This window comes from Pseudorasbora parva, chromosome 12 (assembly GCF_024679245.1).
Source record: "Pseudorasbora parva isolate DD20220531a chromosome 12, ASM2467924v1, whole genome shotgun sequence".
Taxonomy (NCBI): domain Eukaryota; kingdom Metazoa; phylum Chordata; class Actinopteri; order Cypriniformes; family Gobionidae; genus Pseudorasbora; species Pseudorasbora parva.
Window position 1 is genome coordinate 23,422,774 of NC_090183.1, and position 22,568 is coordinate 23,445,341.

Consider the following 22,568-nt stretch of genomic DNA (forward strand, 5'->3'; position numbering starts at 1 on the left):
GAGAACATTGCTACACATTACCATCACATTATCTAGTTTCCATCTCTGGGAGCAGTAACTGCAGAACTCAAAATGATTAAACATATTTTATTACCTAACTTAACCCAAATTCAACACATTTCAAAAGGACAGACAAAGTTGCACAAATAGAGTGAGTGACAATTTGTTGTTAAAGAAACCTCAGATGACCCTATGCTAGAAAAAAATACAAGACCATGTTTTCATAACACTAATATAAAAAGTGCAGCTTATGTCTACCCATATATATTTGTCTCATAACAGAACTTGGAATGGGGTTTGAATTAGTTATTGCCTTTTAAGAGATATGAGGTCAAACAGATACCCATCACCAGCATCAGCAAAACAATAGAAACTGCTAGACCACACAGATGCTTATGGGTATTAGATATCAGAATGTTTCATTCAGCAGACAAACTCCAGCCCAAGGACTCGCCCTTGCAGAGGAACTGCTGCTGTTAACAATGCCTGTCCTCCGAATTATTCACTGCAGAGCCACTAAAGATGCACACAAATGTGTCTATTGAACATCACTGTCTTCTGTCAATCTTTTTTTTTTAAATACAGTTCAGTTAGGAACATGTCTCTTATATAAAAAAAGCTGTTGTCACCCTGTAGTCAATTTTATACCTGAAACACATCTTTAATCACCAAAATTACATATTTAAACATTTTTTTAAGAGTCCTAATTTTTAAAATAGCTTTAATATAACTCACCAATTTAGTATAAGAAAACCACAAATATGCAAATTAGCCCCACACAATCACACAAGCTCAGAATACCAACTTTGCTGTAGTAAACACTTCACAATGACAGTGATTCAGAAGAACGAGTGGAAGCTCAACAACAAGTCGATGCATCAGAATGGTAATGCACTTAATGTATAGTTCTTTACGTCAGACATATAACTATAACTCATTTGATTAGCCTTTTGCTTGACTATGTTCTCAAACAGCTAATAACGTGTCACTAATGTTACACAAACCATGTTCCCGTTCGCCATCTCAGCATCAGGCAGCTGCCTTCTAAAAGTCAGCATCCTTAGAAACACTTCAAACAACTTAGAACGTCAGTGGATAAAGGCATATTCATCATAACATTGTAATATGCATTGTATTCATAATTCACCCGCTAAATTGCTAAATGTAGCTTAGCTGATTTTTCTCATCAACAGAAAAATATACCAGGATAGCCTGGCTTCTCTTGCTTCGCAGCATAGCTTAGCATGATATGCTATGCTCGCCCGCACATTGAAGTGATTGGTTACAGGTATTTTTGACGTGGAGAATAAATGCGATTTAAAACTGTTACTTTGGTAAACTGCAGTTTTAAGGAGAAAACACTCAATGTTGACTTTCCATTTGAATTTGCACATGGCTTGTCGAAAGCATATTAAAAACACCTTATATAAACAACATTTAAAACTATTTTCACCACAGGGGGTCGTTAATGTTATAAACTCAAGGATTCAGGTTTGCAGTTTGTAAATGTTGCTGTTAAAGGGATAATTCGCCACTAAATGAAAATTCTGTCATCATTTACTCACCCTCAAGTTGTTCCAAACGTATGTAAATGTATTTCTTTTGCTGAACACAAAAGACGATATTTTGAAAAACATGGGGAACCAAACACCCACTGACTGCCATAGTAACTGTTTGGTTACTGACATTCTTTAAAATATCTTCATTTGTGTTAGGTAGAAAAAAGAAATTCAAACTGTTTTGCAACAATAAGTGTGAGTAAATGCTGAAACATTATTATTATTATTTTTTTTTTGGGGGGGGTGAACTATCCCTTTAAAGAAGCGTGAGTGAAGAGCTATGAGCTATTAAGTGGGGAAAGAGGCCAAAGGTAGTGATGAAAGAATTGTGAGGAAATTGAAGAAGAGATAATAATGTGATAATGCTTTAAGTGTGTAAAATAAGTTATATTTAAATATATTTAAAACCTGAAAATGATATTTCCACGCAGCATAAATGTTTCACATCCCTACTACATCTTCTGAAAGTGAACAGTTGTGTATTACACAAAATGCAAGTGTCATTTTAACATCAGTTTATAATCAGCAGGGTTTGGGGTTTCAGGTAAGATATTGGGTTAAACAATAGAAAATGAACAAAAGAAAATAAATAATGCAAATGTAAAAATCAAACACATCTTTGAATTAAATATACACTGATTCTTATTAAAGCTTAAAAATGTATTTTGAGCAAGTGACTGATTTTCTCTTTATCTATTGTTATTTGTTATTATTTTTAAGCACACGGATACAGGTTTATTAGACTGCTGTCACTTTAAGAGACATTTCTTCACTTCTTCACTTTAAGAGTCACTGCACAGATCTGTTAAACGCATGCTTTCTTTTTCAACTGTTTAGTCCACTTAAGACATAACTTACTGTGTTTATGTAAATACTCGGCAAGACTGGCCTTTTGATATGATTTTGTGTGGATTTGGAAATATAAGCTGAGGATGAGAGCTAAAATCAGGACCAGTTCGGTTATAGTGTCTAATAACATTAAGCATGTCACACGCATGTAACAGTCATGTGTTCAATCTCTGCTGTCTGAGTCAACCTAAGACTTTTTGTAATCTTTTGAAGTATAAAAAAATCATTCAGTTATCGCAAGCCACTGTAATATGCATAGAAAATGCCTTGCGCAATATGTCCATTTCTCATGTCAAATCCTGTATTTACAGTGTATCTGGAAAGTATTCACAGCGCTTCACTTTTCCTACATTTTGTTATGTTACAGCCTTATTTCAAAATAGATTAAATTCATATTTTTCTTAATTCTACAAACAATACCCCATAATGACCATTTGAAAGAAGTTTATTTGAAATCTTTGCAAATCTATTTTAAATACTTAAAATACTTACATAAGTATTCAGAGCCTTTGCTCAATAATTTGTTGAAGCACCTTTGGCACCAATTACAGCCTCAAGTCTTTTTGAGTATGAATCTACAATCTTGGCATATCTATTTTTAGGCAGTTTCTCCCATTCTTTTTTGCAAGACATTTCAAGCTCCATCAGGTTGAATGGGGAGCATCGGTGCACAGCCCTTTTCAGATCTCTTCAGAGATGTTCAATCAAGTTAAAATCTGGGCTCTGGCTGGGCCGCTGAAGGACATTTACAGAGTTGTCCTGTAGCCACTCCTTTGTTATCTTGGCTGTATGCTTAGGGTCGTTGTCCTGTTGGAAGAGGAACCTTCGCCCTGATCTGAGGTCCAGAGTGCTCTGAAGCAGATTTCCATCAATGATGTCTCTGTACATTGCTGCATTTATCTTTCCCTAGATTCTGACTAGTCTCCCAGTTCCTGCCGCTGAAAAACATCCACACATCATGATGCTGCCACCACCATGCTTCACTGTTGGGATGGTATTGGCCAGGTGATGGGCAGGTTTCCTCCAGACATGAGGAAACATCATTCAGGCCAAAGAGTTCAATCTTCGTTTCATCAGACCAGATGATTTTGTTGAGAGCCCTTCAGGTGCTTTTTGGCAAACTTCAGGTGGCCTTTTACTGAGGAGTGGCTTCTGTCTGGCCACTCTACCAAACAGGCCTGATTGCTGGAATGCTGCAAAGATGGTTGTTCTTCTGGAACGTTCTCCTTTCTCCTCAGAGAAATGCTGGAGCTTTTTCAGAGTGACCACCTCTTGGTTACCTCCCTGACTAAGGCCCTTCTCCCCGATTGCTCAGTTTGGCCGGGTGGCCAGCTCAAGGGAAACTCCTGGTGGTTCCATACTTTCAATTATGGATGATGGAGGCCTCTGTGCTCATTGGGACCTTCAATGCTGCAAAACAATTTCTGTACTCTTCCCTAGATCTGTGTCTACAGACAAGTACAGACAAATACAGGAAACAGGATGCACCTGAGCTTAATTTTAAGTGTAATGGCAAAGGCTGTGAATACTTATGTACATGTGATTTAAAAAAATGTTTGTTTTTTTTAAATAAATTTGCAAAGATTTCAAACTAACTTATTTCATGTTGTCATTATGGGGTATTGTTTGTAGAATTGAGGAAAACAAATCATTAATTTAATCTATTTTGGAATAAGGCTGTAACTTAACAAAATGTAGAAAAAGTGAAGCGGTGTGAATACTTTCCGGATGCTCTGTATATCATGCAGCCCTAGTAGTCCATGGTAAGAGATGAGAAGTGCTAATAGAAAGTGAGGGCAGAGTTGTGAGGGGTTGTTACAAATTGAGGACGATTTGTGCAGAAGCACAAAGGAAAAGCTTTGAAGAAGTAGGGGAAGATTTATAAAGAAGAGAGGGAAGAGCTATACAAAAAAAGTTACAGAAGGACTATGAGGAAGAGAAAACCGGGTTAAGAATAAGTGACGAAGAAGCTATGAAAAAGTTGGGTAAGAGTGTGAGGAAGTGGAAGAAAATCTGTAAGGGAATGAATGATGAGTTGTGAACATGTGAAGCCAGAGAGAGAAAGAAGAGAGGAAGAAGTTGTGAGGAAGTGAAGGCAGACCTGAGAGAAAGTGAAGGATAATTGTGGGAGAAAAGGTGTGGGGAAGAAACAGAAGAATTTTGAAGGTGAGAGATAATAGTTTAAGGAAGGAGCTATGAAGAAATTAGGCATGAGTTAAGAGGAGGTGGTGGATGATTACAGAACTGTGGCAAGAGCTCAAAGGAAGTAAAGGAAGGTATGAGGAACTGTATGAAGTGTTATGAAGCAGTAAAGGAAGGGTAGTGGGAGAATTGGGATCGATTTCCAGAGAGGGTTAGCGCATTAAGATAGTAGGGCTGAGTGGAAGTACCCTTACTTTGAGGGGGCAGAGTTGTGAGGAAGTGGTGCAAGGCAAATGGGAACAGTGGGAAGAGATAGAAGGGTTGTGATGGAGTAAGGGAAGAGTTATGAGGAAGTGAGAGCAGAATTGTAAAGAGAAGAAGGAAGAGCCATGATGAATTGAGGAAACGCCTATAGGAAGTGCTAATAGATGGTTGATAGTGATGTGTCGTTCATGAACGATTCGTTCATTTTGAACGAATCTTTAATATGACTCGGGACTACTGAGTTGTCTCAGAGAGTGATTCGTTCATTTTGTGTTGACCGCGCATGCGCATTACGCAACATATGGGCTCAGAATCAGCTCTGAATCTCAGAGTCTTTCGTTCTTTCTGGTAGTCCCATATAGTCTATGCTGTCAGTAACGGAAACAGAAAAGATTAGTTCGTTTGAGTCTCGGGTTTGAGTCTTTCATTCTTCCTGTTAGTCCCATAGAGTCTATGCAGTCAGTAAACAAAGCAGAAAAGATTAGTTCTTTTGAGTCTCGAGTTTGAGTCTTTCGTTCTTCCTGTCAGTCCCATGCTATATATATATATATATATATATATATATATATATATATATATATATATATATATATATATATATATATATATATATATATATATATATATATATATATATATATATAGTTGATTCAAAATTAGTAATTGTCTAATTGAATTTGTGATGTTAGACTCTAATAGTCAATATATTTCCCATGTTTGTATATGTCTGATATTAACTGAGAATTATATAAAAAATAAAATAAAAAAATGACTACGTGCTTGTTACTAAAAAGGTTGTGAACTAGTGTTCAATACGGTGACAAGTCACGTGACAAAAGAACGAACAACTCAAACCCGAGACTCAAAAGAACTAATCTTTTCTGTTTCCGTTACTGACTGCATAGACTCTATGGGACTAACAGGAAGAACGAAAGACTCAAACCTGAAAGACTCGTAAGAACTAATAATTTTTGTTTCCGGACCTGTGTCACGCATGGTCCGGGCGGCCCAGCCCACAGATCATAGAGTCAGACACAGACGAGTCGACATTCAACTAACGTCTCGAGGAGTTCGAAGACACTATAGAGGCGGAGAACACGTGATAAATATGAAATTGCAAAAGAAAGAATGTTTTGGATCATGAGGTGGAGTGAACTAACAGAGTTAGACTGCAATAGCCTGACCCAATAACTAATCAATTTATTAAACATTTCAGTTTCTTATAATTTGGCTTTGGTTGCAGCACCCTATAGTTTATTTTTATTTAGTTTTAAAAATGTAATCAACATTTTCAGAAGTACTAGATGTGTTGGGCTATTTAACATGTCATTTTAATTATATTTTGCTTAAATGAACAAAATAATTCGAAATGACTCGGAAAAAAATTGTTCGTTTTGCTGAACGAGACTCAAAGATCCGAGTCAGTATCCGAACTTCCCACTAATGGTTGGAGAATAAGTGAGGAAGAGTTGTGCACAAGCAAAAGGATGTGTTTTGAGGAAAGGGGAGAAGAGATATGAGGAAATGAGGGAAGAGTCATGAACAAATGAAGGCAGAGACCTGCGGAAGAGGTGAAGTCTGTGATAGTTGTAGGAGAATGTCTTTGAGGAAGGGAGAGGAGAGCTTTAAAGAGAGGTAAGAGCTGGAAGAAAGTGAGGGAGAAGCTGTGAGGAAGTGTAGAAAAAAATGGTGAAGAAGTGAAGAGGGATCTATGAGGAAGGGGAGGTTATAAAGAAGTTAAGGAAAGGACTAAGATGAAATAAAGGAAGGGATGTAATCAAAAGGACATGAATCTACAAATCCCTTTTATCCACTATATCCTTCTGTCAGCCCATGGAGGACAGTGTGAGTACCCTCCTGCATGTGGAGCTGGATGTTTGTAAGGAAATCCACTGAGGTTCACAGATCTCTTCCTGCTTTATTTCTCTCTTCCTCTACTCCCTGCAGTATGATAACAGCTGAAACATCCTTGCAACAAATGAATCAGAAACATGCCAAGTATTTATCTCCTCTCACAGAAGCAGTACTCCAAGAAGTGTCTGAATGAGTCTTTTAACATATGCACAGCCCTTTACAAGAATTGATCAAAGTTATTCCTTACTGGTCAACAGTTCAGAATTTGTGTATAGCACATGGCTTTGAAATATTTAAAACAGCTTTTAAAATGTCCCTCTTTTTCTGCCACAATAAGAACAAAGATTGTTGAAGTTGACAAGAAATCAGTTGAAACGTTTGGCATGGAACCTTGTCCCACAGCTGTCAGAGATACATGTACAGCTCCATCTTTCATCAGATTCTTTCAGAAATCACAATAGATTGCAAATAAGCCACCAGTACTGGTATAAAATGGCCCCAGCATGTACACTTAAATACTAGACAAGGGTGTGTGAATTACAAAATAAGGTATTTTAAATAAATATAGCATGAACAATATAGCACAAATTTTAAGCTAAATGTGTCAGAAGAATATTATATATATAGACACACACACACACACACACACACACACACACACACACACACACACACACACACACACACACACACACACACACACACACACACACACACACTTATTAATATTATTGCCGATATTTAATTTTAGATGTAGTTCCAGACTATTTATTGTATTATTATATTGCATAGGTACCATTAATTCATTTATAATATCATTTATTATATATGAATGGAAATTAAAGACATTTGAAACAACACTAACTAAACGACATATTAATTTATTTTTAAAATGTTGTCATTTGAGCTGTTTGAACTCAATCTCTTCGAGAAATATTCCTTTGAGCCATATCTGCTCATGCTCAGTCAGACAGAATCCCGGCCTCTGTTGTTAGTCCACTTTCTTAGCAATCTAGTATAGGGCAGTTAATTGGTGTCCTTCAGAGCTTTTTTCTCTGTGATCAGAGGCATTTAAGGACTATAGAGATTTCGGCTCAACTCTGTAGTGAAGCACGGGGCACTTTCTTTACAAGAAACCCATCTACCCTTTTATTCTTCCATCAGTTGGGCGGCACCAACAGTCATGTGAAAAGAAAGGTGGGAGGTCAGCGAGAATGGAGTAACAGACAGAGAGGCATGTAAAGGGGGACGAAATGCTAGTCTTGCAGGAAAGGGGCTGACTCACAGCTATTCTTTCAGACACACATAGCAGCTGCTAATTCAGGCTATTCAGCCAGGGCTTACGGTATCACAGCAAACACTGGGACTCACAGGATAGGAAAAACCCTGACAGGCATTTCACTCTAACAGCCCTCTATCTCTGTATTTGTTTATCCATATGTCACTTTATCCATCTCTCCATTTTTCCATTTCAGCTTTTCAATTAGACATTCAAAATCCCCCCCTCTCTCTCGCTCTGTCTCTCGCTCTCTGACTTGTCTCACTCTCTGTACTCACTCTAAAGGCGTTCCAGAAGCCCTGATCTGCTGGGGGTTTTAGTGATTTGTTATTCATTTTGAGAGGTCATACACCTCTTTTCATCCCCAAGCGCAGCTGCTGAAAAACATTCTAGGACTTTTATTATATTACCTGGCTTGCATGTCTTGAGTCAAAGAGCAGGGTAGATGATCTTTCTTCCTCTACTCACTCTGCCTAACACTACAAATGGATCTTTTACTCTGTTCCTATTTTAATGGGATACCAAGTTTGAAGGTTAGAAGGTTCCCTGTATCAGTGTTTCTAACATCACTTTTCAGCAGCGAGGGAGAATTACCGCCACAAATGAAACTTCAGGGCCACGGCACAAGAAATCATACTTTACCTGAGTGGCCAACATGAGTTTACAGGCTGTTTTTTCAAGTCAAATTTATTTGTAAAACACTTTTCACAATGCAGCGTTTCAAAACAGCTTTAGGCCTGGGACACACTTGATGATTTTCAAATTGTAACTGAATTTAAAAGGGACATAAGCAGACATAAGGGCAGTTACAACTGATCTTTAGCATTATAATCTTCTGAATGCACACACTACACTGTAAAAAAAAACTATTTAGAAAAAAGTTACCTGGTTGCCTTAAAATTTTGAGTTCATTGAAATTAAAATTGAGTCAATACAATGAACATTTTTTGAGATTCGACAACCTTTATTCAAATATTATTTAAAGATTTCGTAAGCATATTGGGTAATTGTGTGTGTTTTATTTCTGTTGATGCAGTGAAACATGCCAAATAGTGCTATTTTCATGATTTATCATTTTTTTATGTGGTTCAGATACAATAGTATTTTGAGTTTCTGTTTATTAAACACATTTTCTTCATTGTATCAACTCAAATGTTTTATTTCAATAAACTCAAAATTTTAAGGTAACCAGGTTACTTACTTTTTTAAGTTAAACCAACAAAAACCAACAAAACATTTTTACAGTGTAGAAGAGTCGCCCGGACCCCAAGACCACACACCTGTTGATTATAATATTTTCACAGTGAGACAAGATCTTATGGAAATTCGCAAGATCAATTGACACTTGAGAAGAAGAAGAAAAAAAGTAAAGCAGAAAATACTTCAATACTTCACTTTCGTGGCATGTTTGTGGCTGCCAAGATTCAGCTATAGAAGCACGTAACATCCGGTTGGTGAAACTTGCTCTAATTGGCTATCGTGGGTATGGAAATATGGAAACTACATAGCCACATGGCATCAGAAGTCAAAAAGGAGGCCTATAGCACTGCTCCCTTAAATTAAAAAAAAAAAAGTCCACTATTGAATATGTAACAGCTTACTTTATTTTGCTATCCTCACTTATATAACTAAACTATGGTGTCCTATACTCAGTAGTAAAAAATATATATTTGGTGTCTGAATAATTTTTGGTTTGACTGTATACCAAAATATTTTTTGGAGTGGAAGTCCATTTACTAAATCATTTTATCTTGACTGACTGCTTCATTTCCAATTTACTTTCCAATAGTAATGTCTTGAGAAACAAGAGAAAAGACATTTTAGAGATGATTACTGTGAAAAAAGGAGTTATATAAGGTTTTGGAGTTATCAGGCTTTTTAGAATACTGATACAAATAATTAGTTATTCCTTCTGAAAGATTTGCTAATACTTGAGTCATTGGGTTACCATGATCGTCACTTTAGAAATAATTATAAATTATGCATTATCCAATTATGACCTATATAGTAGTTCTCTCGGAGTTATGAAAAAAAAATAGTAGTTATTTATTAGCTAATAGTGAACTAACACATTCGACTAAGCTCTATTACTTATTACTTACTACTATTACAAACGAGGGTGTATAATGTAATTTGACTGGAGTCAAAAAGTATTCAAGTTAGCTTTAGCAAAGCAACATGGACTTTGTAGTCTGGACTAATAGCCAAAAGTCAAGAAGAAGAGCGGGGAAAAATTAAGCAGCTCCAGGCGAGTACAAGCGACATTCCTTTTTTTATCCTTTCCTTAGTATCCTCAACAGTGAGCGAGGGCTTCTAACTCGTCGCTGTCATCTGTGAGGTTAGGATTGCAAAATGACCTGCTGTATAGTGACTAAACTGTAAAAAGCAGTGAACCTTATTCTGTACAAAGAAAGGAACAGTGCAGACTGTTCTGTGGTAAAATAAAATGTGTGGGATCAGAGCAGATAACATTCTCCCTTTACTTCTGAAGACCAGTTTTAGAGGTCTGCAGAGGAATGCATTACAAATGGGGCATAGACATATTGTCAGCACAATATCTTCAATGCAGGGGTGTTTATAGATAAGCACGGATATCATACAATATATTGATGATACTGCCAACCCCATGTTTGATAACGGAAGAAGAGCAGCTGGGTGCTGATCTGCCATTCATTTAGATGATAAATAGAGCATACAGATGAGATGAATAGAAAAATTCGCAAAAATCCCGGAAAGCACCTGGGTGTGAACACGCATACATGCACACAGAGAGGATTCAAACCCCTGCTAGGCGAGTAATCTCTAGACCTCTCCACTATACAGCATGCCAGCCTACCATCCTACACCCCCACTGCGAATGTAATCCAGCTGAGATTAGGATGCGATTCACAACACGCACACAACCACACATACATCCAAAATACACACCCACTCACAGCATGAGCTATACTGTGCTTTACAGAGCCAATCTTTGGCTTCAGGAAGAAATAACTGAGGTGACAGTTTCATCTCCTCAACGCCTCAATGGTCTTCCTTAAAGGGATAGTTCAAACGTTACAATTCTGTCACTCTTACCCTCATGTTAATCGAAACCCATTTGTAGAAAACTACTGACAAATAGAAGAGGGTTTTGATAACAAATACTGTACATAATGACGACAATTAGGGCTCCACGCATGATGTGCTGGAATGGTTTTTCTTATTACTATTTTACTGCCCTACAAGTGTCTAGGCTAAGAGACTAAACATCACAGAAACCCAAATTTGGTTGGAGGTTTCATGATCTCAGACATGCGAATACACATCTGTCGTCCACAAGGTGGCGCTATAATAAGGTCCTTTGAGCATTCTACTTTAATCTAACCAAAAATAGAAACAATAAATGTTTCTACAGTTAGCGAGTTGTACACAGATGGTCACTTTTCATCTTTTGATCTTCTTCTTAAGTAGATTTGGTCTTTCTCCCTCTCATTTTTATTGTTACTCTGAGATTTGGCATTATGTTTCGCAGGCTTTCTCTGCCTATATTATTTCAGCAGGTTTCTATAATCTAGTGCTACCTGCAACAGATTCTAGGCATGCGTTTTCACGATTTGTTTCCCTGTTCTCTTCGCAGTTAAATACATCTTCTGATTATTTCAAGGTTGTCTGGAAAAAGGAGGCTGGCATCAATTTATCTGTCAATCTCTGGTCCGAAATCTCTGGTTCCTTGCAGAGAATGCATAGCTGTTCCATCAGTGCAAGAATCCAATAATTTCAGTTTAAAATTGTACACAGATTGCACCATTCTGAAGCCAAACTCCACCAGTTCTACCCAGCAGTGTCTCAAATTTGTGATCGATGTCAGGGTGCAGAGGGAACTTTATGCCATTCTTTTTGGTTCTGCCTGAAGCTCCAGAGTTATTGGTAAGATATTTTGTCTTGTATTCTGCAGCATATGATCAAGTTCTCTCTCCTTAAATGAAACTGGCCATCTTTGGCTATTCTGAAAGTTTCCTCTTTGCCTTATTATTTGCAGCTGGCATTAATACCAGGCATGGTTGTGGCCAAGAGAATTATATTAAGCGATTGGAAAGCCACTGCTCTCCCATGTTTTTAGAGATGGCCTGCTGAGATGGTAAAACAACTTGTTTTAAACCTTGAAAAAAATGGTTTGATAAAGTCTCGTAACGAATTTTCCAATTTTCCTGGGGTCCCTTCCTCCAACATTTATATAGTAGAATTTTGAGAGTTTGTTACATTTGTTACAATTTGTGCAAAAAAAAAAAAAACGGAAAAGCTTTTCCTTTGTGTTCTTTTTGTATAACATTGTCAATGTATGCATGCCAGGCCTGTTACTTGATTATTATTATTTTTTAAAGAAACACCAGTAGCCAGGATTTGATGTAATGCGCACGGCCGCACGTGGATGACGCCAGCATTTTCACAAATGTGCATTTTTCTAGAGAGATGTTAATGGTATTATTTTCAACATCTCACACTTTGTCGGCGCCTATAGTCTCATGGGCAGCACGCCGATATGTTGCACTTCAGGAGACCTGAGTTCAAATCCTGGCTCGTGGACTTTTCCCGATCCCGTCCCCCCTTTCTCTTCCACCCCGCTTTCTGTACACTCTATACCAGGGGTGTCTAAAGCCTAGTTCACACTGCCTGATTTTTGCCCCGATTTTGAGTTGCCGACAGGTTTTGCGAAAGATCATAGGCAAATCAGTGCTCGTGCACGTGAGTGAAAAGGAGTTATAGAGCAGAATATCAGTATTTTAATGGATATATTTAGTTCTATTAAACAGAAACAAAGGCCAAACATTTGCACATCCAGACACAGCAGCAGCACATTACAAAATTATTTATTTACCTCAAACTGTCTTTGCAGAACACAATCCTGGCTCCCTCTGTCTCTCCAACAATTTCTTCCGCCATATTTTTTGTTCTTTTTCGCCACAAATCAGCACACATACAATTTGAAGCAAACTTTGTGCAGTTTATCATTTTTAATAACAATTCAAAGTCTCGCGCAAGAAATCCGGTCTGACGCACGTGTGATCTCGTGTTGTTTACTTGTCACATCGCACGTGTAGTTGGGAAACGTAGTTTGCAGAAAATCGTGCAGTCTGAACTAGGCTTAACAATCCTGCAGATTTCAGTTCTCCAACCCTGCTCCATGAGACATGACACACCTGTCTCTAATTATCAAGCAGCCCTGAATACTATGATGAGCTGGTTCAGGTGTTTTTGATTTGGGTTTGAGTTCAAATTTGCAGGGTGGTAGCCCTCCAGGAACAGGGTTTGACAACTCTTCTCTATACTATCCTATCACAATTAAAAGGCAAAATAAAAATCTTTAAAAACTCGCACTTTGAAATTCATTTTCAAAAGTTTGTGTTTTCAGGGCAACTTAAAATAAAAAAATGCTGTTGTGTAAATGAACAGCCAAAATGCATCTTTTTCTTTCTTTCTTTTTTTGTTGTTGTTGAAAATGGTGCAATGTAAACAGACACTAATTACTTTGACAAATTAACAAACATGGCCTTGAGTAGCCAATCAAATTTCAGCATCTCAATGGGAATGACAAATGAGGGCTATAATACTTACGTTGTCTACTAGAAGGAGCCACTGTATAAGAAATGTTTTAGTTCTAATCTTTTTCCGTCAATTTGAATGCCTGAACATTTCATGATTTCCTATCGTGTGTTTTTCATCATAGCCTGGCTCCGCCCTTTTACATACTTCCACTCAGTTTTCATTTTCCTTCAGAACTCCGTCTGGGATTGCGGTATATTCTCTTGTTTTCTCCAGTCAAATTTTAACCGGTCCAATCAGCGAATAGAGAGTGGCTGAGAACAATGACATTGATATTGCGGGCTGTTTTGAGATGACATACATCACGACCAAATGTTAGTGATTGGTTATGGCAGATCCAGACTGACTCTGGGCAGATCCAATAGTTTTAAACTCCAACACCCTGCCTTTAAGGAAGTTAAAGGGGGGGTGAAACACTCAGTTTCAGTCAATCTCATGTCAATCTTGAGTAGCTATAGAGTAGTATTGCATCCTTCATATCTCCGAAAAGTCTTTAGTTTTATCATATTTATAAAAGAAATATGGGCTGTACCGAGTCTTTCCGGAAAAAACCGAGCGCCTGGAGGCGTACCGTGTGGGCGGAGCTAAATAATAATGACTAGCACGCAAAGCGGTGACGTCCTCAAGCGTGGAGAAACCCATGGCTATCTCAGCTAATACAGATTTGATCCAGAATCAAGTCTGAGGCAGAAATAAATTGAACAGGAGAAACGGCAACATCAGGACGTCCGTCTCTGTGGTATGTAAGTTACTGTATTTAGTGGCCTCTCCACATTTCTGTGTCTTTACTCGCAGTTTATGAGGACATGATTCGGTTTATGGACTATTGTATGCGACTAGACCTTAGAAGTAGCAAGCAAAACGGGTTTTGCACGTCAGACTAGTGTAACGTTATACAGAACAACAATGGAGTAACGTTAGCGCATTTGAATGACGAAGCACGCGATCGTGTCGTTTACTGATGTTTACTCATAGCCAAAAGCAAAGACATTTGAAGCAGTTTAACTCACTGGCTGCTTCCAAAGCAGGACCGAACCTTTATCGCTGGGACCGCTCCGTCAAAAACACACTTCTTTGGTATGATTTGGTGAAGTCCTGTGACAGCAGTGGCGTGGAAATCCACTTTGAGACGCGACTGAAACGATGTTGTGAAGCTTCCCGTCATTTCTGCGTTCAAATCGATTCAAATGCAGCGCTGCCTTCCCGGAATGCTGTGCTGAAGCGTTGAAGTCGCTCATCGTCACCCATAGGAATAAAGTGGCGTGCGACATAAGTGTTCACGGACGACTGGATCTGCACCCAGAGTGTTTACGGCGTGCATTTCCTCTCTCTCGCTCTAGTCACGCGCGCGCACCCTACCGGGAGAAGAGCCCGTACGGCCCATATAAGGACCTTCTGCTCTATTAACATCAAGCCGACCCATACTCGAAAAAAACTCGCCGAAACTTGTGAGAAACCGAAAGGAGTATTTTTAACACAGAAATACTCCATCAAACGTCCAACATTAGTTTTTGAAACTTTGTCTATGTTTAGGATGGGAATTCAAGTCTTTAACAGTGTAAAAAGCTCACTATGCATGAAACAGCATTTCACCCCCCCTTTAATGCTTGTCAGTGGAGAGTGGCCAGACTCTCTGTACAAATTAAACGTACAAGAGTCTGGTAGGCCCAGGCTAGTTTTATCAAACCCTAACTCGCATTATCAGTAGAGACTCCAGACTGATGAATTTCATATTCAATATGAGCTGACACTGATCAGTAAATGAACATTATATGTGATTGTATTAAAGCTGCTGTCTGTAACTTTTTTTGTGCTCAAGATTTACAAAAATTATATAATGAGAATGTACAACATGAATCCATTTTAAAAACCGTGGTTTTCGTCTTACCTGAATCATTATGGTACACTTAAGTGTTTATATTGGGACGCGGAGGAGCACAGTTGCAAAAACAGAGAGAAGTTGCTCCGGCTACAACGTTCTTCTGCAAGACATGTGCAGTTCTGTTTATTAACTGCTAGAGCAAAAAAAAAAATATTGGACTGCAGCTTCACGAGTAAAACCAACTAAAATTAATGAATAACAAATACTTAAATGTTTTCATCAGAAGGCAAAAACTGTAACTGAAGCAAAAACAGTGTAAAAATTTACACAGCCTTGAAAACATTTTTCTTAGTGATTGCATTAATATGGAGTCACTTCAGGTGAAGCTGTGTACTATTTTCCATAAGCTTGATGATTAGGTCATTCCTCACAGGAACCCCAATATATGTCCATTTAAGTTCCCATGCATCAGTGTGCATTCCGGTTGAAGTCCCCACCATGATAGAAAAAGATGAACACACACCTCCACCAGCCACACACACCTCCATCAGCAACACATACTCTACTGTTCACGTCTCACTTCAAAGAATAGACAAAAGTTTAGATGCCTCTGAATATTTTAGTTGTTCTCTGCACTATTTAGGGAGTTTGTCTGAAATATTCATTGGTTTAATCAAAATTTTCTATATAAAAAAAAAAGTGTTAAATATTTCAAGCAGCAGTGAAATCCATTACAGGCCCTTTAATGGTGTCTAGGGAACATGTACGTGTGTCAGGTGGGTACCTGCTAGCTGAGGGTTTGAATGGATACCAGTGGCACTTAATCACAGGAGAGAGGCATTATGAACACCACAGATCACAGACATACACTTTATTTTATTACACATTTATACAGCTCTATTCACTGTGCATTATTACAGTATAAATAGATTATGGAATTTTTTTCCCCATACTTCTTGTACCATGCAAAAAGTATAAAACACTAATAAATTGTTAATTCAGTTTAAATTTTGAAATATTTTAATCTGCAATTTAGAGAACAATTTTAAAAAGTCCTTGTCACAAATAATGTATCTATTATCTAGTGAAAGCAACATATGATGGAAAAACCAAGGGGGTCATTAAAAGTCTATTATGTTTAAAAGTGCTTAAAATACAACTACTCACCTCTAAAGGGTTCATAAAGAGGACAGTGTGCCATTATGCAGTGTATGGTGCAGTTTTAAAACACCCCTGAGGTTTCAGGAGTAGGTGATGGTGAGCCGGATGTGCATTCTGCCCTCTCAGCCGATCAATTCCCAGTCTAATGTTCCTCTCTTTTGTGGCATATGCCTCCCTTTCTCTATGACTTCAACCCCTCGCTCACTCACTCACTCTGTTTCTCTTAGGTTGAACTTGTTAAATATTCATGATGCCTCAATCTCAGAGCTGTGTTTATAGAGGCTTGTCCAAAAGTGATCCAGTGTGGTAGAGTTCACTGCTTCTAAAGATCTCTCTTCATTGTGCGTTTGACCTAGAGGGCCCCTATTGAAACAACTAGATAGTCATCACTGTACTATTGTTTTAGAGCAGATGTTCTTGGGACAATGTCTGAATTCATAACAGAACGGAAATAGAAGACAACTCCCTGGAGACCAGAATACATAATAAAGTTCTAATGCCACAGATTTTATCAATGGAGGTCATCTGGTGGTTGTATTGTCCTTCACTACTCGCTACCCTATTAAGCATTTAATTTGCAGAATGACTAGTCAATTCGGTCTTAAGAAAGTACTGAAAAATATATGTCCAGTATAGACCTTGATCAAATCCAGCCAGCATGTGATCAAACTTCAACATCACATGCTTTAATGCATTAAACAATGTTTAATGCTGCCTTTTCCAGAAAGTTAACAAAATACTTAAACATTGAAATTTGAACAAGGCCTGTAAAGACAAAACAATGTCGCGAAATCAATTACAATTGCAAAAAAATAAAAAATAAAAAGTTCAGCGGTGATTCAACCTTGATCTATGATGTTGATTCACCCATGAATGAACATTGAAATGTCAGCTGGGAAGAAGATTCTTAAAGGGCTTTCACTTAACACACATTCCTGCGTTCCAAAACTGCTTTGCTGAGCCCTGAGAACTATTTTTAACACGGCACCGCAGGACACAGAAACTGACAGATCTTACACTCATTAAAAATTATAGACTATAATTGACTAATAAACAAATAATAGATCATAAACAGTCATAAGAGTTATTTTACAAAACTAGAGTAGTTGTCACAAAAAGGGAGAATGTATAATAATGGGAATAGTGCTAAAAGCAGATGATTTTAAGTCAACAGCAACTGTCTTGAAATTGAACCACCTTTCTACCACAGCATTTTTCCCTTAGATGAACCCTATTGATTCTTACAGTAAAGAATTGATCTTTTAGTTTGTTTTCAGTTCATACATGAATAAAACTTCACTCAACATTAATTGTAGCATGCCTGCCATTCAATAAATGTCAATAAGTTTGTGCTTTGTTATTTTTGAAAACAAAGTCTCATATAAAAAATTAATACAGTTATGCCGTTTTTAATGTGACGTCACAGATCCCTGTAGCCACCTCAGTTTAAGCAAAGCCTCTTTACTACTAGTTATAGCAAGAAATAAACATGAATGAATATCAGAAGGTATATTGAAAGAAACAGTATGACTTGCTGAAATGTATTATGTCGCATGTAAAAAATAAAACAGCCAATAAAACAGCCTGTAAACAATGCCACATTTACCTTAGAGAAGCCAATAAATGACTTAGCTCGAAAGTTATAAAGTCATTTTTATAAATATATGCACTATACACCAATCAATGGTGCGGCTATGCAGCCCCATACGCAACAAACTGCAATGCACTGTGTATTCTGACACCTTTCTATCAGAAGTAGCATTAACTTATTGAGCAATTAGAGCTACAGTTGCTCATCTGTTTGAGCGGACCACACGGGCCAGCCTTCGCTCCCCACGTGCATCAATCAGCCTTGGCCACATGTAACCTTTTCGCCAGTTCACCACTGTTCCTTCCTTAGACCACTTTTGATAGAGACTGATCACTGCAGACCGGGAACACCCACAAGAGCTGCAGTTTTGGAGATGCTTAGACCCAATCGACTTGCCATCACAATTTGGAAAACTTGCTTAAATTCTTACGCTTGCCCATTTTTTCCTGCTTCTAACACATCAACTTTCAGGACAAAATGTTCACTTGCTGATGCTGTGATGAAGAGATAATCAGTGTTCGCATTCACTTCACCTGTCATAAGATTATGCCTAATCAGAGTATAATAATCAGAGTATTTTAAAAAACAAATTGGAGTGAAAACATAATTATGACATTTAAAAAAATGAATTATTATAATTATTATTATTATTTAAAAGGCCTTATGTGCAAATTATTGTTAAATCAGAATAAATATTAAACTTAAATCCGTTGTTAATTTCAACCTGTATTATTACAGGCCTAATTAACCAAATGACTGGGTTTCCTATATAGTTTACAACATTAGTTCACTGTAAAAACAAAAATTTGTTGGTTTTTGTTGGTTTAACTTTAAAAAGTAAGTAACCTGGTTGGCTTAAAATTTTGAGTTTATTGAAATACATTTTTTTAAGTTGATACAATGAAGGAAATGTGTTTAATAAATAGAAACTCAAAATATTATTGTATGCACTGTAAAAAAATGTGTTGGTTTTTGTTGGTTTAACTTAAAAAAGTAAGTAACCTGGTTGCCTTAAAATTTTGAGTTAAGTGAAATTAAAAATTTGAGTTGATACAATGAAGGAAATTTGTTTAATAAATAAAAATCTCAAAATATTTTTGTATCTGAACCACATAAAAAAATTTGATAAATCATGAAAATAGCACTTTTTGGCATGTTTCACTGCGTCATCAGAAATAAAACACACAATTACCCAATATGCTTACAAAATCTTTTAATAATATTTTAATAAAGGTTGTCGAATCTCAAAAAATGTTCATTGTATTAACTCAAAATTTTAATTTCAATGAACTCAAAATTTTAAGGCAACCAGGAAACTTTTTTTATAATATTTTTTACAGTGTTGATTTGTTTGCATTGTCAGTGTGAACAGGATTTAGCCAACAATGATAAATATAACAACGATAACTATAACAGTAACTATATTACACTACACCAGCAGATGATTTTGCTGTTTATTCTAAGCATGCTTGTCGGTTGCTTTAAATGCTTACACTTATTATGGCAGGGTTGATTCTGATTGGCTGTCAATGTTTTTATCGTTCATCAGCAAGAAAAAAATATTCTGAATGGGATTCCAACTATATTGTTTCTCTGTCCCGTTATCCATATAGCTGTGGTGTGAACTCTCCTATTCTTTAATAATGAGAATGATTTTTAGAACTATATATTTTTAATCGTGCCACTGCCAATCTGAAAGAAAGTCTGCACAGCTGGGATCAGATTAGGGCAGCAGTCTCTCCAGAGACTCTCCACTTCAAGCAAACAGGCCTGGCTTTACATTCACAGTCTTGCAGATTAGACATGCCACTGTTGGGAAAAGCCATCTGATCGTCATGTGAAGTGAAACCAATGATAGCACACCGTAATATACCAAAAATAGAGCACAGTGCGGCACAAATGGCAGCTTCTTCAAATAATGCTGAATGATATAGAGGTGTTAATCTGGAAACACACCAATAATAACAAAACGAATAATGAACTAAATCAAATTCTACCAACAAGCACGAAGACGAACTGAAAAAATGACAAAACATTGTTGTCATTGTGATATTTGAAAACATGCTTCTATGTAACACCCACTCCTCAAGAAGGATACAAGGAGCGGAGAAGACTCTGACCAAGTATGTTTGCACTGTTGCAAAAATGGAGTTACATTAGAAACATTCTTGTACAGAATTTCTATAAAGAAAACAAATAGATAGATATAGATCAATTAGATTAAATAAAAATGCAATCTAAAAATTGACTTTTCTTTTAAACTTGATACACTATACCATGTAAGACTTATCCACACTCATGTCAAGACCGTATCCTTCTATTTAGTCACTTCCTACATCAATTTTGCCAATACACATTTGCAAATACAGTCAAATGGAAAGCCATGTCACCCTGACTATCAAAAGCCAAACAGTAGGATTGGAATTGGCAATTTAAGACAATCTGTGAAATGTACTCCACACGGCTCCGGCTCCGGGGGTGGGGTGGGACGGGGGGGTTAATGAAGGCCTTCTATGCATTTATGTAAGAAAAATATTCACATTTAAAACTTCATAAAGTACAATAACAAGCTCTATCAGACCGCCTTCCATATTAAACATAAAAAAAGGGTCACAATGCCAGGAGGAAGCGTTCTGGGGACACAGTTGCATCGCCACAGAACGCTCCACCGGGGGAACCCCAGTGTACCCTCTAGCCACCGCCCCATCGAGGGCGGAGAAGGCGGAAGAGGTGGCCAAACACTCGCGGGAAGACAGCGGGGCCCTCCACGAGTGCACAATCTCTTCGTGCACCTCCGAGAAGAAAGGAATTGGGGGCGCACCCAAAAACCAATCGTCCATCCGCGAACGCTCTGGCCAGGGCGGAGGGTTCCACTCCAGACCAAGCGCGCGGCTGCCCGGGCAAGCATGGTTGTCAACTCCGGGTTCGACTCGGGCAATGCTGGCACACCCGAGGGCGGCAGCACAGCCAAATCCTCATCCTCGGAGGACTCTAGGCCACCTTGTGACGCAGTCACCGACATCTCATCGTCCTCTAGAGCGCTGAACGAAACCTGCGGACCGGCCGAGACCGAGGCTGCGAGCTCCATCGCAACGCTTGCGGGTACCGGTCTAACAGAGGGGGGTGTGGGCCGAGGCATGAGCGTCGGAGCTGTATTTTTCTTACAAAAATCCATCGCTTCACTTCAGAAGGTCTTTATTAACCCCCATTGTTGTTTATTCTGTAATTCTCTAAATGCAAAAATCCCAAATATATTTCGTCATATACAGTGAAAGAGTAAGAAAAACTGCCCTCAAGCTAAAACTGTGAAGTTTCTCTGTATAACAACACAGAAACACGCAAGTACAGCTGGCTAATGAGAGGTCTGTATGAAAGGTGTTTATTGAGTTTGAACTGGTTTTGAAGTACACACACCTGGCACTGCTCAAGGGTCTTGCTATGCGTGCTCTCAGGCAATAGTGCATCATTAGAGAGCATTATATGTTTGCTGAGAGTGATAAAAGGCTGTAAAGGCAAGGTTGTATGAAGAGGGTAAGCCCTTATATGGAGATGGGCACGTTTTATGCAAATGACTAACCTTGGTTGGTCACTCATTTAGAATATTCATTTCATTAACATTTGAACAATATTAAGAACAAATCCATGTACAAACACACGTGTTGTGAATTAAGAGTGAGTGAATAAGTTCCCCTGTGCTTGCAAATACAAAATATTCTATTATTAGTGAAAGACAGTCCAGTGAGTCAATCTGTGTGAACAACAGACCATCCTTGGATCCATTATATTCCTTTAAGCACCACTTCCATCAAGGCAAAGAGATCTCACAGTGACTAATGAAGGCGATTCACTGTACCTGTGGGACACTTGTGACAACAGCCGAAGAACAGCTTTGTTTATCAAGTGCAAAACTAACCACTTCAGAAATGATTCACCTTCAGAAAGTCTCTAAGAGATAGATCTACTTGGAGAAGAGTGCAAATCTGATCACTTGTATTTTTCCATACATCAATGGAACAGGGTCGTTTAATAAATAACTTAAATGGATGAAGGTAAATTACAGATGGATAGCAGCGCCTTGAGGCAGTGGAAGCATATTGAGTAATATTTCCTTCAGAGAAGGTTCCGTTTTGCTGGGTAGATCCTACCAAAGTGTGAGTACTAGGAAGAATCTGATTCATTTCATTCAAATTGATTGTGATCGGCAAAGTACATCAGGTTATAGCCAAGACAGACTGAGCGAGTTATAATCTCTAAATAAACTCTCAATCCTTTGAGGTTAACCACTGAAGTGAGAACTTTGACACATGGCAAATCATACTGACATTTTGACAAACAGCCAAGGAAAAACATGACCTGCCATCTCTTATTCTATTTCTTTCCCTCTCTCGCTGTCTCTCTCTCTAGCTATTTTTTTTAAACTATGTTTAAAATATTTGACATTTTACATTGTGAATAATAGTGTTGTAG

At 37.9% G+C, this 22,568-nt stretch overlaps 1 protein-coding gene across 2 annotated transcripts in view; it reads right to left on the reverse strand.

Annotated features, from left to right (window-relative positions):
* usp43a (ubiquitin specific peptidase 43a) overlaps window positions 1-22,568 on the reverse strand; it is a 142,097-nt gene that overhangs the window by 94,709 nt on the left and 24,820 nt on the right. The gene's annotated exons all lie outside the window — the stretch shown is intronic.